The sequence below is a fragment of the Limulus polyphemus genome, unplaced genomic scaffold, assembly GCF_000517525.1.
Source record: "Limulus polyphemus unplaced genomic scaffold, Limulus_polyphemus-2.1.2 Scaffold1137, whole genome shotgun sequence".
Taxonomy (NCBI): domain Eukaryota; kingdom Metazoa; phylum Arthropoda; class Merostomata; order Xiphosura; family Limulidae; genus Limulus; species Limulus polyphemus.
This window is the reverse complement of record NW_013666747.1, coordinates 64,809-68,997: the sequence shown is the minus strand read 5'-3', so window position 1 is coordinate 68,997 and position 4,189 is coordinate 64,809. Positions and strand designations below refer to the sequence as shown.

General features: G+C 31.8%; 1 protein-coding gene across 4 annotated transcripts in view; it reads right to left on the bottom strand.

The window, feature by feature from the left end:
- Positions 1-2,109, bottom strand: part of LOC106462300 — a 111,887-nt gene extending 109,778 nt beyond the window's left edge. For all 4 annotated transcript variants that reach the window (XM_022389504.1, XM_022389508.1, XM_022389506.1 and 1 more), the window contains exon 1: positions 1,911-2,109. The gene's annotated coding sequence lies outside the window, so the exon portion shown is untranslated. The remainder of the gene's footprint in view (positions 1-1,910) is intronic.
- Between the last annotated feature and the right edge of the window lie 2,080 nt (positions 2,110-4,189).

Genomic DNA, 4,189 nt, shown 5'->3' with positions numbered 1-4,189 from the left:
ATTTAAAGACCATGCTTCATTTATATATGTACATATATAACCGGGTGGGGTGGGGTAAATGACCAAAAAAGTAAACTTTTAAATTGTTTATTAAGGCAACTGTTAAAATGTGCACTAGCTGGTATTGGGCTTAAATGCGGACTACTCATGTGATATTCATATAGATTTCATCTAATCCCTAACTTTTCTGTTTCTCCAACATATATTCCTTGACATATTATATATAGTAAGGCATAGATACACGTGGTGGGCTCAACACAGATAGCCCATTGTGTAGCTTTGTGCTTAACTGCAAACAAATAAACAAACGTTGAAAGAAAGAATAAAACTAGCAGTTATATGAAATGTACAGATGCATATATACGTGTGTGTATGTGCGTATATATATATATATATAACTTAAACTGAATAAAACTTGCTAAGTATTAAAAAATTTTCGAATCTTTACTTGAGGTAAAACTGATTTCGTGACATTTATGGTACTATTCAGATAACACTTAACTACATTGAACAGCAACATAGAAGAATTAATGATGAAACTCTGAGAAAACATCTCCCGAAATATAGTAAACAATCTAAAACTCATATAAACTTCTTAACAAAACTTTCACCCTAGAACACAAGACATATTTCATATAAGTGTAACTTACATAATTGTGATTAAAAAAGATAAAGGTAACCATATTTCAACTGGTGAAATAATTTTTCATGTCAACGCATAATATTAATTTAACTCCAAAAATCACTAATATGTCCTTGATTGCGTAGTATCTGACAATGTTTATGTCGGAGGGACATACAGTTTACGGTTACGCATAAGCCTACACAAGTACTGTGTACGTAATCCTTCCACTATCCTCTAACCCTCTACCAGTGAGTAAGAATTTTAATGATTGTCTTACCCGAAAATTCAATTTGTTGAAAGAAAAATATTTAATATATTCCTTTTTGATCATGCAAACAAAAAGAAAGACATGCAGTTTATGAAAATTATTTCATCCAATATATCAGTCACCTTGATTACTAACTAATTCAAAGTTGAAATGGCCATAAATATAGTACTTTAAAATAGAACAAAATTGTAAGTTTAATACATACAGGTTGATCTAGAACAGAAAGTAAAAAAGAAAAGGTATGTGTTGTTTATATGTATATCATTGTTTGTGCAATAAAATGTGCAATGAATTTTATAATATCCTGATTCATATATATCATCGTTTTACACCGAAATTAGTCATTAAAGCATACAATAATTTACATATTTGGTTATTTTGAGACAATACGAGCTGTATGTAGAATTATTATTATTATTATTAATAGACCAATACTTTACATATTTGAAATCCAAAAAGTTTTTTTCATGAACATTCATGAAGAATATAGCATATATGTATAGCATGAACTATGAGCAAAAGTTTGGCATACCTTTGGGTAATATATATGTATACGGAAATCATATCATGTTATTTCACTCCAACACGATGGGAGATACAACTAAAGAAGGGTAACAGTTTTAAGGTCATTTAAATTTATCTCCAATATTTACTTGGAGTACAACCGGTTTCATAATATTTGTTCCACTCTTTAGGTTACACCAAGGAAGAACAAATACAGATTTCAATTATGTAAATGTAACCAACAAATAAATACAACCGTATCAAAAGATCAGTAATAAACGGTAGAATACAGTGAAATCTATACATAAATTGTTGGTAATCTGGCATAATTTTGGTAAAACAACAAAACATTTCAACGATAATTTAATAGGGTGAATTTGATCCATGTTGTGATATTGTACACCTCTGTAAAAGTTTCTACTTGGCAATTCTCAGCTAATTATATCTAATCCTGTTTTGGACCCACCACGTGGTTACGTTTTATAATGAGTAGAAAATTATGGTTAGGCTTACCTATTTCAACTGCATCCTTTCACTTGCTGTTACGTTTCTCGTCTGAGTGCTTCGGAGATGACCAATTTAAATTATTCAGTTGAGGAGATTGGAGAGCGAAGATGGAGATGAATCCAACAAGGAGACGTGACAGCTCTTCATATGGTTTATCAAGAAAGGACTGGATCTTGAATGAAGACAAGCATCTCAGCGGCTACTGATACCGTCTGCCGGAGTAAGTACATAAACAGCAGTAGATGCGGAGGATGAGAAGGTGACGAAATAGTTCTACTAGCTTCCGTGCGCCCTCTATGATCTGACCGTCAATCATGGAGACAACGCAGGCCTCTGGTTGCTATGGTAACTCGCCATCCTGGGAGACGCTTCGTAGGGTAAATTGACGACAGACAGATCTGTGATACAAGCATTAAATTATATATTTATAGAAACAAAAAAAAGAAATATTTAAAGGTCAATGTAGTATAATATCACGTCGTTCTAATTGACTCGACGCGTTTTGTCTGATAGAAACCATATTAATTATATATACTATGTATATCTTCTCTCAACCGAAACAAGGTAAAATTTGTAACAAAATGTTACCAATAGTGTTGGTAAGTTTTGGAAACACAATCTGTAATTTTAAGATTATTAATACTTGTAATATTATTTATAATTTTCTTTGAAATTTGGTGCAACAAAATATAAGTTTTAACAGTAAGCGAAAAAATAATGAAAACATTTTTTGCAAACTTTATACCAAATCCTAATACTAAGTTCAAAAGTCTTATTTATTTATTTTCCATAGTTCACAGAGCATTTCGTATTAAAATACTCGTTATTACTGGAAATATTTCTTGTAATACCTAGTGTTACTGATTAATATAGTGAGATAACAGAAAAACGTAGAGGGTTGTTTAACATGTATTATATTACTTTCTGTTTTTTGAAAAGTAACAGAAATCTCTTTCATGATCTTCTACTTGATGGATGACAAGTTAGACAGGAGAGGGCAGAGAAGAGTGTTTATGGTCGATGTCAAAGAATAGACTCAAATATGGCAGAAAGAGAGAAGAAACAGAAGAGAAAAATGATCGCTAACGTTTTTGGCTAAGAGAATGCACTGACTGACTGAATGAACATAAATTACTATAAATGTCTATAAAATAATATATTTGAGCATCTGAGTTCTATTGTTCAACAAAACAGATATGCTGTGTTATGATTATTTTACTTCACGTATTCAACAGTCAACAGAAATTCTGCTAGAAATAATATTTTAGGGGTAATGATAGATATAATTTAGACATTCCTGTACTTTGTAAATGCAATTCTGTCTACCGAACTACAAAACGAGGATCATCGTAGTTATAAAATCACGTTGATGACCTTATAATTAACTAAACATGTAAATAAAAAAACTTTTCAAAAAAGGAAGTAAATATAGGGATGACTGATATCCATCCTTCCTTCAAAAACAATGCAAACAAGGTAGTAGGGATGGTATTGGATAAAATTAACCCCAATATTTGGTAAGATGGCCCCGGTATAGCTCATAAGAACTGCAAGTTAAAATAAATGTTGCATTTAGTAACTGCATTTACATTACTTAAATCGTAATTTAAATCCTCTCGTCATGGATTGAGAAGACCAAACGTCATGTGTAAGCCGCATATCGTCTAGAACAATGGCGCGAAAGAACGTGGATATCAGTGGGATGCATTGTTGTACATTGCGGATAAATAAAAACAAACGTCATTATTGTTGAATAAGGCACGTTATAAAATTCGATGAATTTGAATTGTTTCTTTTACGGCATATTCGGCTGTCTATACTTTCTCGGGAATTAAGATCAAGGTGTAACACTCTGAACTATTTATTTTGTAACCATAAAACTTCAAAGTACTTACATTGGATCAATGTTATTAAAAATAATGTAATTAGCGCTTCGATCATTCACATTCGAATCCGTTCGCCAGTGCATTTAAGCACTGGGTCACGTAAACAATAGCTACAAATAGTCCACTCTTGATGTTAGGAAAACACGAAGGTTCAAAAGATCAATAAAAGACAAAAAATTATACAACCCTTATATAATTCACTCTGACGAAAGCACGTCATAACTTATAATATATATATATATAGGAGTGGCTGATTATCACTTGTTGTCTTACCTCACTTTCCCCTACAATATACACACTCATATATATATATTTGGGGAGGGGGGGATTAATTGGTTTGTTTATGTTGTTGCATTAGTACCTTAACACCAATGTACAGACAACAGCATGGAAATTATA